This window comes from Capra hircus, chromosome 10, assembly GCF_001704415.2.
Source record: "Capra hircus breed San Clemente chromosome 10, ASM170441v1, whole genome shotgun sequence".
NCBI classification, from domain to species: Eukaryota; Metazoa; Chordata; class Mammalia; order Artiodactyla; family Bovidae; genus Capra; species Capra hircus.
The window spans coordinates 74,904,364-74,918,462 of record NC_030817.1 but is presented as its reverse complement, the minus strand read 5'-3'; the positions used below and the strand labels follow the sequence as shown (position 1 = coordinate 74,918,462).

General features: G+C 35.4%; 1 pseudogene; it reads left to right on the top strand.

The window, feature by feature from the left end:
• LOC102188863 lies at window positions 12,667–13,633 on the top strand (annotated as a pseudogene).

The window sequence follows — 14,099 nt, the reverse complement described above, 5'->3', positions numbered from 1 at the left end:
ATGAAATGGAAACTAAAAAAAAAATACTAGAAAGATCAATGAAACTAAAAGTTCATTCTTTGAAATGATAAACAGGTGATAAACATTTAGCCAGACTCATCAATAAAAAAAAAAAAAAAGGAAAGGGCCAAAATCAGTAAAATCAGAAATGAACAAGAAGTTATAACTAACACCACCAAAATATGAAGGATCATAAGAGATTACTATTTGCCAATAAAATGGACAACCTAGAAGAAATGGACAAATTTCTTCAGTTCAGTTCAGTTCAGTCGCTCAGTCGTGTCCGACTCTTTGCGACCCCATGAATCGCAGCACACCAGGCCTCCCTGTCCATCACCAACTCCCGGAGTTCACTCAGACTCACATCCATCGAGTCAGTGATGCCATCCAGCCATCTCATTCTCTGTCGTCCCCTTCTCCTCCTGCCTCCAATCCCTCCCAGCATCAGAGTCTTTTCCAATGAGTCAACTCTTCGAATGAGGTGGCCAAAGTACTGGAGTTTCAGCTCTAGCATAATCCCTTCCAAAGAAATCCCAGGGTTGATCTCCTTCAGAATGGACTGGCTGGATCTTCTTGAAGTCCAAGGGACTCTCAAGAGTCTTCTCCAACACCACAGTTCAACAGCATCAATTCTTCGGCTCTCAGCCTTCTTCACAGTCCAACTGTCACATCCATACATGACCACAGGAAAAACCATAGCCTTGACTAGACGGAACTTAGTCGGCAAAGTATTGTCTCTGCTTTCTAATATGTGTCTAGTTTGGTCATAACTTTTCTTCCAAGGAGTAGCGTCTTTTAATTTCATGGCTGCAGTCACCATCTGCAGTGATTTTGGGGCCCCCAAAAATTAAGTTTGACACTGTTTCCACTGTTTCCCCATCTATTTCCCATGAAGTGATGGGACCAGATGCCATGATCTTCGTTTTCGGAATGTTGAGCTTTAGGCCAACTTTTTCACTCTCCTCTTTCACTTTCATCAAGAGGCTTTTTAGTTCCTCTTCACTTTCTGCCATAAGGGTGGTGTCATCTGCATATCGGAGGTTATTGATATTTCTCCCGGCAATCTTGATTCCAGCTTGTGTTTCTTCCAGTCCAGAGTTTCTCATAATGTACTCTGCATATAAGTTAAATAAGCAGGGTGACAATATAAAGCCTTGACGTACTCCTTTTCCTATTTGGAACTAGTCTGTTGTTTCCATGTCCAGTTCTAACCGTTGCTTCCTGACCTGCATACAGATTTCTCAAGAGGCAGGTCAGGTAGTCTGGTATTCCCATCTCTTTCAGAATTTTCCACAGTTTCTTGTGATCCACACAGTCAAAGGTTTTGGCATAGTCAATGAAGCAGAAGTAGATGTTTTTCTGGAACTCTCTTGCTTTTTCCATGATCCAGTGGATGTTGGCAATTTGATCTCTGGTTCCTCTGCTTTTTCTAAAACCAGCTTGAACATCAGGAAGTTCACGGCTCACATATCGTTGAAGCCTGGCTTGGAGAATTTTGAGCATTACTTTACTAGCGTGTGAGATGAGTGCAATTGTGCGGTAGTTTGAGCATTCTTTGGCATTGCCTTTCTTTGGGATTAGAGTGGTACAGTTTCCCAAGGCTGGATCAGGAAGATAAAATATGAAATTGAATCAGTATTTTGAAACAGAAGTTCAGGGCCAAATGGGATCACAGGTGAATTCTACCAAACATTTAGCAAAGAGTTAATGCTTACTCTTTCCAAACTACTTCAAAATATTGCTAAAGAAGGAATGCTCACAAATCCAATCGATGAGGCCAAGGTCACCCTGACACCAAAACCAGATGAAAATAACACACACAAAAAAAGAAAATTAAAGCCAATGTCACTGCTGAATGTAGATGCAAAAAGCCCTCACAAAATACTAGCAAACCCAATCCAATAATACATTATAAGTATCACATGCCATAACCAGGTGAAATTTATCCAAGGGGTATTTTCAATATTTGAAAATCAGTGTGATATACCACATTAACAAATTAATGAATAAAAACCATACAATCATCTCAATAGATTCAGGAAAAGATTTTGATCAAAGTCAACATTTAAGATGACCTCTCCAGCAAGTGTGCCTCAATATAATAAAGGCCTTATATTAACAAATCCACAGTTAACATCATATTCAACAGTGGAAAACTGAAAGCATTCTTTCAAAGAACAGGAGCAAGTCAAGGGTGCCCACTCTTGCCACTGTAATGCAACATAGTTTTGGAAGTCCTAGCCACAACTATCGAAGAAAAAGAGATAAAAAGAATAAAAATTGGAAAAGAAGAAGTAAAATAGTCATTGTTTGCAGATGAAATTATACCATACATAGAAAATCCCAAAGATATTACCAGAAAACTATGAGAGCTCATCAATGAATTTGGTAACGTTTCAAGATAAAAAATTAATATACAGAAATCTGTTGCATTTCTATGCACTAAAACTGAACTACCAGAAAGCAAAATTAAGGAAACAATTCCATTTACTATCACATCCAAGGGAATAAAATACCTAGCATAAACCTACCCAAGAAGACAAAAGACCTGTACTCCAAAAACTATAAGACACTGATGAAAGAAATCAAAGATGACACAAACAGATGGAAACATATACAGTGCTCTTACACTGGAGGAATTGGCAGTGTTAAAATGACCATACTACCCAAGGCAATCTACAGAGTCAATGTAATCTTATCAAATTACAAATGACATTTTTCACAGAACTGGAACAAAACATTTTAAATTTGTATAGAAACAAAAATGACCCTGAATAGCCAAAACAGTCTTGAGAAAGAAGTACGGAACTGGGGGTTGGGGGATAAATGAGAAATTTGGGACTAACAGATACACACTATTATAAATAAAATAGATAACTGACAAGAACCTGCAGAGTAGAACTGGAACCATATTCAATATCCTGTATAGTGGAAAAGAATCTGAAAAAGAATAGATAGATAGATGATAGATAGATAGAACTGAACCACTTTGCTATACACCTGAAACATTGTAAATCAATTATACTTCAGTGATTTTTTTAAAGAGTAATATTTTAAGAATAATGTCCTTTCTTTAACCCCTTGGTAAGCAAGTCCACATTCTATTACTTGCTTAGTCAGTAGTATTTTGGGGTCATGTTAAATTCTAGTATAGTCACAACCACCCATATTAACCAACATAACTAGTTTCTCTTCCACTGAGAGTTGCTGAAGGTGAATAATTGAGAGCAGTCTATCATACTGAGTCATTTTAGTAAACCAGCAAAGTTTATATATAACCTATAACCCTCAACAGCCACATACATTCCACTCACACTTTTTACAGGCAGTAAATGTTATTCTTAAAGTAGCAAAAATGAACACATTTGCTAACTTGATAAAAAAAGATATAGATGCTCTGTAAATAAATGTCATATACCCAAACATACACACATATGTACACACACAATGACCAATGTTTTGATATTCAAAATAATTTTTAAATTGTTTGAAGACTATCCACTATTTACTGTATTTGACAGTAATGGTAAGATCTTAAAATTCCTAAGGACATTAAATGTTAAGTTTAAGTGGACACACTATAGTCTTAGAAGTATAACTCAAATTGATTGAACACATAATTTTATACTTTTTCTAATTTTAAATGCTTATTTTTGCTCTGTACTGGTAAGATCAAGGAGAACATCAATTTTTACTTTAAAAAAAGTATTAAATAAGTTTAAATTATTTAATGATTTATTTTTATTATATGAATTTTGATCATGTAAAAAGCTTTTGAGGTAATAATTTCTTTTTTAATATAAGTTAATTTATTTTAATTGGAGGTTAGTTACTATGAGAACTTTTTTTCTGAAAAAGCTAGCACATTTAAAACAGTAGAAGTCAGTTAAAAGGCTTTTTGGAACATGAGTTTCATTAGATTATATCAGCATTTAGTAATCTCTATAAACCAATTCTTATAGAGCCTTTTTACTTTTAAAAACTGTATAAAAGTTGTCAATATCTCATTGATGTAGGAAAATATTTCACATTCACACAGTGAGAGTAAAGCATGTCTTAAATAGAGAAACATGGCTACACATAAAGCTCTTAGATTCAGAATTACAACCTCACCTATAGATCAAAAGTAGAATCGGATTTACCAAGATGTCAAAACATCCATTGATGTGATTGGAGCATCTAATTCCCCTACTATAATTATGTTGCTTTCTAACTGAAGTATCTGCATAGACTTAACATTAATTTCCCCTCATGATGGGTAACCTGGCTATCGTTATGGCCAACTGCCCTAGTTGCAAAAGTAAAGCCTCAGTACACTCCATGGTGCCACAGCTCACTAAACCGTCAGTAGACTCAGTGTCTATATTTTTGGAAGGATTTAAGACTTGTCTTCATAGTGATATAATTTTTTTTTCTGGGTACTTATTTTCCCAACCATGGTGCTTCTATTGGCACACTACCCTTTATGGATTTATACAGTATTTTTTCTACCTTATCTATTCCTATGGTGTCCCATGCAATTGGGGATCTGGACACATTTTTATAGAAAATGAAGTGTGATAACAGTCTCACACCTGTAGAATTTACTACACTTATTATGTTTCATATCCCAGAAAAAAAAATCACTCATGCTTAATTTTATATCATCTGGGGAATGAACACCTTGCAAGTTTAGAAAGCTGTCTACCTGATGCAATATATATCTTAAAGCCAATGGCCACCATATATTACCATCTGTCCTTTAACCAGAATGTATGTACCCAAGGGAGAAAAAGCCTCTTTAACAATAGAGCCAAATAATTTACTATGAACATTTATGCTTTCTATTCTTGTGAACTTTGGTTTAATAGATTCAGAGGTCCTGGTGCCCCCAGGAAATAATGTTCCAAAGGGAACACAGCTACAACTGGCCTCTGATAGTTTGAGGCTCTTCATGTCACCAAACCAGCCAATAGAAAACTTCTTTTCTCTGACAATTGCAGAGACAAGCTCAAGTGTGAAAATGGAAGTCCATTAACCATGTACCGAAATATTTAAAAGTTATACATCAAGGTAACAAGATCATGAGTACAATGATTCACAAATACAATGTTCACAAATACATGCTGTTTCTTCTTGTCTAGTATCTTATTATGAGTATGATGAGTCTTTTGGACCTTTGTTCTGGTCAAACCAAATAGGTCCCTAGAGTTAAAGTCCCTTGATTCATGAAGTCCTTCTAAACTCCTATCTAGGCAATCACTTGATCATCGTCCTCTAGAGCTGTTAATTAGCTTTATTTCCACAATGGCAAGATTTATGGCACTTTTTGTTAGAAAACATAGGAAAATCTAAGACTTCATGAAAATGCTGTTTTCTTATACAGGTGAAATAGAAGAATATGGATAAATTTAACAATAAGTAGAGTGACTCTAGTGTCAGACATGATTCTATTGTTGAAAGTGCTATGGAGATGACTGAATGAGTGTTATCCTAAAGCAAGGTAACATCTGGAGTAACCAACCAACTAGTAGTGGAGAATAACTGTGAAAAGTTTATTGGCATTTGGAGAAGGTAAATAGACCTTTAGTTTAACTAGATTCACACAGTGTTAGAGTAATGTGAAAAACGTCAGGAAAAGTCAAATGGCTTTATAATTTTGGGAGTCAGCATTCTGTTGCCAGTGATGATTATATGAAAGATCCTCATCTTCTGCAATTTGATAAACAGGTAAGAAAAATTGGTGACACATAAATCTTAGAAAACATGAGTTTTTATAATCTCATTAGTTTCTAAAAAGAGATAAAGTATAAACTGATTCTCAGTGGTAATGGAAGGAAATTTACTAGATACTTATAAAATTTTCAAGAAGGCAGTCTCATAGATACTTGAAAAGAAGACACACCTGAAAACCCAAATCTGAGTAAATTGTTTCCAGTGTAAATTTTAACTTAAAATATGATGTGCAAAACTTACCAAAAAAATGAAAACTACCAGGAGATGAATTGATTCTCCCATATTCTTACATGCTGTACAATTTTACAGTGTTTTTTGTTAATTTACCTGTAAACAATAAGTAGAATGCAGAAGAGTTTAGATAAAGTTGACAAATGTGATTTTTTTTTCAGAAGTGAAAGGTATATTTCCTCCTAATATAAAAGGGGTTTAGTTTTTGAGTCTTGAAAACAGAAAGCTAGAGGGTGACTTAGGTTGTTGAGTTTATGTACATTAAAAGTTAATAAAACAGACACTGAAAATTATTTATATTACTGCTGCTGCTAAGTCACTTCAGTCGTGTCCGACTCTGTATGACCCCATAGACAGCAGCCCACCAGGCTCCCCCATCCCTGAGATTCTCCAGGCAAGAACACCAGAGTGGGTTGCCATTTCCTTCTCCAATGCATGAAAGTGAAAAGTGAAAGTGAAGTCACTCAGTCGTGTCCGACTCTTGGCAACCCCATGGACTGCAGCCTACCAGGCTCCTTCATCCATGGGATTTTCCAGGCAAGAGTACTGGAGTGGAGTGCCATTGCCTTCTATACAGTTATAAAAAGTAAAAGAGGGGAGGTATTAAAATAGGGGAAGCAAACTTTTACTTACATGTGAAGAAGGATTTATGACAATTTGAAGGACAAGATGCAGTCCAGTTTAGCTGAGGCAGGTTCTAGCCTCTCAATATTTTGAGATTGAAGAAAAATGCATATAAATGATGGTTTAGTTTCAAAACTATGAGATGTATGTAGGTCCCTTTCAGTTTGATAATTCTATTATTTGGAATCCCAAATACCAATATTTCCTTTATCTATAGAAGATAAAATGTTTAGGAATCTGTTTCTAGAAGATAATCAATTCTATATGGGTGAAGAAAAAGGATTAATCACAATAAAAGGAAAACATCTGGATGTTTTATTTTATAACATGTATATTTAATTAGATAATTATGATTAATGAATCTGAGAAAAACAATTTTAAACCTCTTTTCTGAGTGCAACTGATTAATAAACAATGGTGATTTCAGAACCTATTCAACCAGGAGTTTGATTATAGATATTCAATGACTTCCAGGTAAATAAACATCTTACCCTGGTATCTCCATCTAGAATCCTATCTATGACTACCTCTTGTGGCATAAATAGAATCCTGACTATGCCTCAGGTGGATTTAACTTTGATATGTGAATTTCACACATCAGACTGAGGGTTTCTATATTTTCTAATATTTGATTTTATATTTCTTTTCTTGTTAGTATATCTAGGGAAATTTTATTTTTGACATCTCTAACTTTCTTTTTCCAGTACTCACTTCAGTGTAACTAAGAGCAATCAGTATTATTCTATTAGGTTTCATATTATAGCTCCTCCCCTTTGAACTCATTTTTTCAAATTCTTCATTCTCAGGTAGCTGAAGGATATTGGAGAGCAAAAAAGCAAATAAATTCACATCTAGGAGCGTATAACTGATAAAAGCTTATGGAAAAAATCTTTCCAGACACAGTGCTTTAGAGCATACTCAAAGTTCTTGATGATTATAAAGTTTCTGAAGAGTGTACCCAGAATGTAATGAAAATAATATTCCATAAACAACCTCTTACTTAAAGTGAACCTTCTTTCTCTTCCTTATCATTTCACATATACTTTTCTTAGTTTCTCTTCATTTTTGACATAGTTTATTTCTTTTTCCTTAATTCTTCTTCACTTTTATAATCTCTATTTTCTGGGATAGGTTTTCCTAGGGTTTTTTGAGTTTGTTTTTGTTTTTGTTTTTTGTTTGTTTGTTTTGTTTTTTGCTTCTTCAGAACTCCTCTCAGTCTTTTTATTCATCTTCTTAGTTACATAATCATCCATACTTTTCTGTTTTTCAATCACCTTGTTCGTTCCCCTTTTCTGTTTTTCAGCCACCCTGTTGATTCCTCTATTTATTGAATTGTTATATTACAAATACATGATTTACTATATCTGTTACTATATGAGTTGCAATCCGATGTTCCCGTGTTTCCTTCTTTATGTTTAGGTATTAATGTCCGTATTATTGAAAACTTTAGCTTATATTTGATGGGGCAATGTTTTTAGTGTCTTCTTCCTTTTTTATTCTAAGCATCTGTTAGAACTTGAGGTTACAAAAAAGGATAAACACAACTCCTCCCCTCAATCCACTTATGTATATAACTACTTATAATGTAACATGCTAAATGATGCTTTCGGGCATGAATAAAGTGAATAGGAACATGGACAAGGAAGGTATAAATCTGCTCAGACTGTGAAGAGATGGTAGGAAAGGAAGTCTAAACATTGTAGCATGTGTTTATGCTGAGGTATGAATTATCCTTCTCTTCCAGAGAGAAGAGCAGTGGGTGGAGATGGTAGAATGGAAAGGGGCACTGGGGAAGAAGAACCAGTATATTTAAAGGCATGTAGTATGTAGCGTTGTCAGATAATAAACAGGTGATGTCAGATTGTGAGATGCAAGAAAGGAAGTAAGAAAAAGAAATAGAAAATGAGATTATAAAAACAAGATTCCAAAAGCTTTGAATGCTCTAATGGAACTTTGAAAGTCATCTGGAAACACACAAACAAAAAGGGACACATTAAACTATTAAACTGTGACTGGTCATGTTTTGAGAATTGTTGGATTTTTGTTGAAATAGCAAAAACACTGGAAGGAAAAGGTCCTAATAAACTTTCTCAGTAGGTGTAGTATGAACTGACGAAAGTAGGGGCATTGAGAAGGGAAAGGAGCAGATATATGGCAGATGCTTTCAGTTAGAAAATAACTGTGACATACTTTATCCATTTAGAAGGTACTCAAAACTGTATGAATGGTACTGTATATTTAATGTCAATATTTAATAATGAACATTTGTCATTTTTATCAGACTTTTTGGTAATAAATGCATTACAAATAAAATTAAAACCATTCACCTATCAGATTCCTATCTTTCCTTCCCCAAACTGAATAACATTTCTGAAGTGTTTGGATAGTCTTTGTGCAAACTTAAATATTTTTTGCTACCTATTTAAATATTTATATTTAATATTATTTAAATCACCAAGTATTTTTGAAATTTATAAATATTGTTACTTTGCATACATTCTTTAATAATTTGATATTTCTCAGTCCACATATATTTTTGAGATTTTTTTATGACAAAAAATCTAGTTCATTCTGTTTCCTTTCTAAATAATTTATTACATTGTATTAATCCATAGCAAGTTACTTGTATTTTACTTCATTGTGAACGTATATGTTATTTCCATTACTAAGAATATTAAAGAGGAAGAATTAACTGGATTGGATGACAAATATTATCTCTTACTCTCCATTCAGTAAAATATTCATTTTCTCCATTTTACAGATGTGAAAAGGGCCCAGAGGTGAAAGATATGTTACCATATTCAACAGGTAATTAAGTGACAGAATGTGAAATGTGGTTTTTCAGATACTGAAGCCTATATTCATTTCATTATCCTATGAAGCTTTTAACAGTAATAGGAATAACTGCTGTAAGATTTTGTAAAAGCTAAAATAGAGACAGCTTTGAATGATGTAGTCATACACACAGCCTATTTTTAATAAGTCCTAGAAGGAATCTAGATTCCCTGCATCCACACTGAGGTTGGTGATTGACCTCAATATACTTTGACTTGAATCGGGCACTCAAGCTTTTTACTGAAGACCTGTTATGTTCTCTAGCACTCTTCCAAGCTTATAAAGAAATATGAAAGGTAGAATTGTCTTATACTCCATTCAGAGAAGTTAAATGAAAGACTGGAATCAGAAAACTACTCAGGTTGGAGGAATCAAGAGTGATTTCATGGAGGAGGTAGAACGGGGATACAGGCAACTTTATGGAGTCTTTTCAGTAGTCAGCTCATCTTGGACCCTGTTCAGGGGTTTTACAAACCCATGAAGAAAGAAAGATTGAGTAGAACTGATTAAACTGGAATTTTATATTGTCAATCCATCCAAAAGGACTTCTGTTCCAAATAAAGTATTTGCTTGAACAAATACAGTAAGAACAAATGTTTCAGCAAACTGCCAAGGTTTCCAAGACCCTAAGGTACATAAATTAGGTAACAGATCATTGTCAGGGATGAATAATCGCGATCACCAAGGTAGCAGCTACCAGTATGTTAGTAAATAGCAGTCATCAGCCATGAGAGGGGCTTATTTTCCCCAATAGTTTCTACCATTACCCCATCACATGTTTTTATTCAGGTAGTCATGAGCAATGAAAAGAAAATAGGAAATTGGACACAGAAAAGATCTTGGAGTCAGTTGATTGAGGTTTTAATAAAAACCCTAAGTAAATTTATGGTTTGAGTCAGGTTATTTAACATATTTGGATATGTATTTCTTAATTTATAATGACTTCAAAATTTCTAAATTATGGATATTGATTTTATCTTTAGGTCCCAAAGCTGACCTCATTGATTTCAGTACTTCTGACTATACTGAAGATTCCTCTTAGTCTTATTCCTATTTTTGGTTTTCTTTAAAAATTTTCAGTTTGTTTAATTCCACACACTCTTGACATTTCCTTTTTTCTTCACATGGTCAGTCTCTAATGCAAGCAAGTACATTTTATTCACTCTTTCAGCACGTATTTACTTGTGATCTAAATTTTTGCTACGTTGGATTGAAGAAGACAGATGTGATCCTTAACTCTACAGAGCTTGCAACCTCGTTGGGAAGGAGAAATTGAACAAATAACAAATTATACTTGTGGATAGTAAAGAATCTGCCTGCAATACAAGAGACTTGGATTTTGATCCCTGGGTCAGGAAGATCTCTTGGAGAAGGAAATAGCAACCCACTCCAGTATTCTTGCCTGGGAAATCCCATAGACAGAGGATGCTGAGGGGCTATAGTTCATGGGGTCACAAAAAGTCAGACACCACTGAGCAACTAACACTTTCACTTTCTTGCACTTTGAGAGCAAATCAATTAAATGTATACAAGATAGTTTAAATCTACCACTGAGAAAATGTGAATATTGTATTTATCATAGTTCTTTACTGAAATATATTTTCTGATATGAAAGTCTGATACTCCCTGCTGGTCAACAGTGTTTTATTTTCTTATTTATTTAGTATTTCTCACATGTTGACAGCTGTAAGAGCAACTGAAATAGAGAATTAGACTGATGGGCAAGTGAAATATAGAGAAGGAAACATGATGTTTACTGAATACTTAATATAGCCATATGATTAAGATGTATCAGTTATGTTACCATTTACAATTTCATATATAAATAAACTGAGGCTCAAAGAGTTTAACTTGTCTAACATCAAGTTGTCAGTGTTTGGACATTAGTATAAATCTTGTAATCTAAATCCAACACTCACATTCCTCTTGCTAAGACATGCATGCCTACTTGCTAAGTCTCTTCAGTCATGTCTGACTCTTTGTGACTCCATGGACTGTAGCCTGCCAGGCTCCTCTGTCCAAGGGATTCTCCAGGCAAGAACACTGGAGTGGGTTGCCATGCCTTCCTCTAGGGGATCTTCTGACCCAGGGATCGAACCCGCATCTCTTTACATCTCCTGCATTGGCAGGCGGGTTCTTTAGCACCACCTGGGGGGCCCTAAATAAAAGTAATTACAGGAGAATATGATTAGTCCTTATATGCAGATTTGTATGCAATCATTTCCACTGCATTATGCATTTCATAGTTTTTAGATTTTCAGATCATGTGCTAAGTAAACTAAAGCAGTGTTTCTCAAAGTATCTGTGTTGTAGGATAAGATTTTTCTTTTAACTTCTAGTCTTTCATGGGCTATTACTTTTGTGAAAAACAGAATCAGCAACTTGGGATCACTGTATATCAAACTGCTAGAAAAGTTTTTAAGTACTCACTCACAAACTCTGTACTTAATATACAAACTGATAACAGACAGTTCATGGATCTACACCTCTCTGTGTGGATTGCTTTTTTTAAATTATTATTTTTTTTTTTACTTTACAATATTGTATTGGTTTTGCCATACTTCAACATGAATCTGCCACGGGTGCACATGTGTTCCCAATCCTGAACCCCTCTCCCACCTCCCTCCCCATACCATCCCTCTATGGATTGCTTTTTATTTGCTTCAGGGAGTCCAAACAGGAATGAGTCCAAATCTCTGCCTTCAAAAATCTTTAGAGTCTACTTAGTGATTTAGAATAGCAATCAACTCACTATAATAAAACTATAATAAAATAAATGCTAGTAATAATAAAGCAAAACTTTGTAGATGTGGTAAACATTTAAGTAATACTGAAGATGAATATATTCCCACAGGTGGGGCCAGAGGAAAGTTCATAGGCTTGGAAGGGATCACAAGACTGATTAGTTCTATGTGACTGGAGCCAGATCATATTGGTTTTAAAACCAAAATCAAAAAGCTTGGGCTTGAATTCCTGTTCCTCTTGCTAACCATTTTATACCTCATGCATATCATGGCATCCACCCTGAATGGAAGTAGAGGATGTTAAATGCAGAGAAAACTAGGTGGTAGAAAAATAACAGCACATGAGAGCCACCAATTTTTTTGTGTGATCACATTGTAAAGGCAGGGAGGTCATTTTAATGCTAAAGTAGAAACAGCCATTCATAACTTTAACCTCTCTTCTAATTTATTAAAATAATTATTATATTTTAAATTTTCATCTATTAACTTCCTTCAGGTAGCAAAGTGTACAAAGCAAATGTATGGAGCAAATCACTCTGTGGTGTCAGAGTTTGTGTTCCTGGGAATCACGCACTCCTGGGAAATACAGCTTCTCCTCTTTGTGTTCTCCTCCGTATTTTACATGGCAAGCATAATGGGAAATTCCCTCATTATTCTCACTGTGACTTCTGACCCTCACTTGCACTCTCCCATGTACTTTCTATTGGCCAACCTCTCCTTCATTGACATGGGAGTTTCTTCTGTCAGTTCCCCGAAGATGATTTATGACCTTTTCAGAAAGCATAAAGTCATCTCCTTTAGTGGCTGCATTGCTCAAATCTTCTTCATCCATGTCATCGGTGGGGTGGAGATGGTGCTGCTCATTGCCATGGCTTTTGACAGATACATTGCCATATGTAAGCCTCTCTACTATCTGACCATCATGAGCCCAAGAATGTGTGTTTTCTTTTTAGTGGCTGCCTGGATGATTGGCCTTATTCACTCCATGGTTCAACTGGCTTTTGTTGTAAACTTACCCTTCTGTGGCCCTAATGTGTTGGACAGCTTTTACTGTGACCTTCCTCGGTTCATCAAACTTGCCTGCATAGACACGTACCAGCCAACTGTTCATGGTCACAGCCAACAGTGGATTCATCTCTGTTGGCTCCTTCTTCATTCTGATCATTTCCTACATTATCATCATTCTCACTGTTCAGAAACATTCTTCAGGTGGTTCATCCAAAGCTCTGTCCACACTTTCAGCTCACATCACTGTAGTAGTCTTGTTCTTTGGTCCTTTGATATTTTTCTATGTATGGCCATTTCCCTCCACACATCTGGATAAGTTTCTGGCATTCTTTGATGCAGTTCTTACTCCTTTCCTGAATCCTGTTATTTACACATTCAGAAATCAAGAAATGAAGATGGCAATGAGGAGAGTATACAAACAGCTAGTAAATAACAAGAAATCTCTTGAGAGATGCATGTATTGTAAGAGCCCTTAATGATTACTGATGCTCATTGCTGATGGTCAGACTCAGAGAAAAGCTCTTGTTTGTCCTACCTTGACTTGATTATACACTTATATTGAATTCACTTTGTCTTTTGATTCAGTTCAGTTCAGTTCAGTCACTCAGTCATGCCCGACTCTTTGCGACCCCATGAATCACAGCACACCAGGCCTCCCTGTCCATCACCAACTCCCAGAGTTCACTCAAATTCATGTCCATAGAGTCGGTGATGCCATCCAGCCATCTCATCCTCTGTCGTCCCCTTCTTTTGATTAGGAGGGAGGAAAACTCACTTTCGATAGTTACAGGTAAGGTATTTGTAAGCCAAAGATTATAATAATCTTGAGTCTAAATTCCTAAGGAATAAGAATATGAAGTAATTGTTAGAAATACCTACCAGGGAAGGTTTCTTTAAGGCCTTCAGAATAGGGAGTTTTTTCCCAGTCCCCCTAGTTCAAGA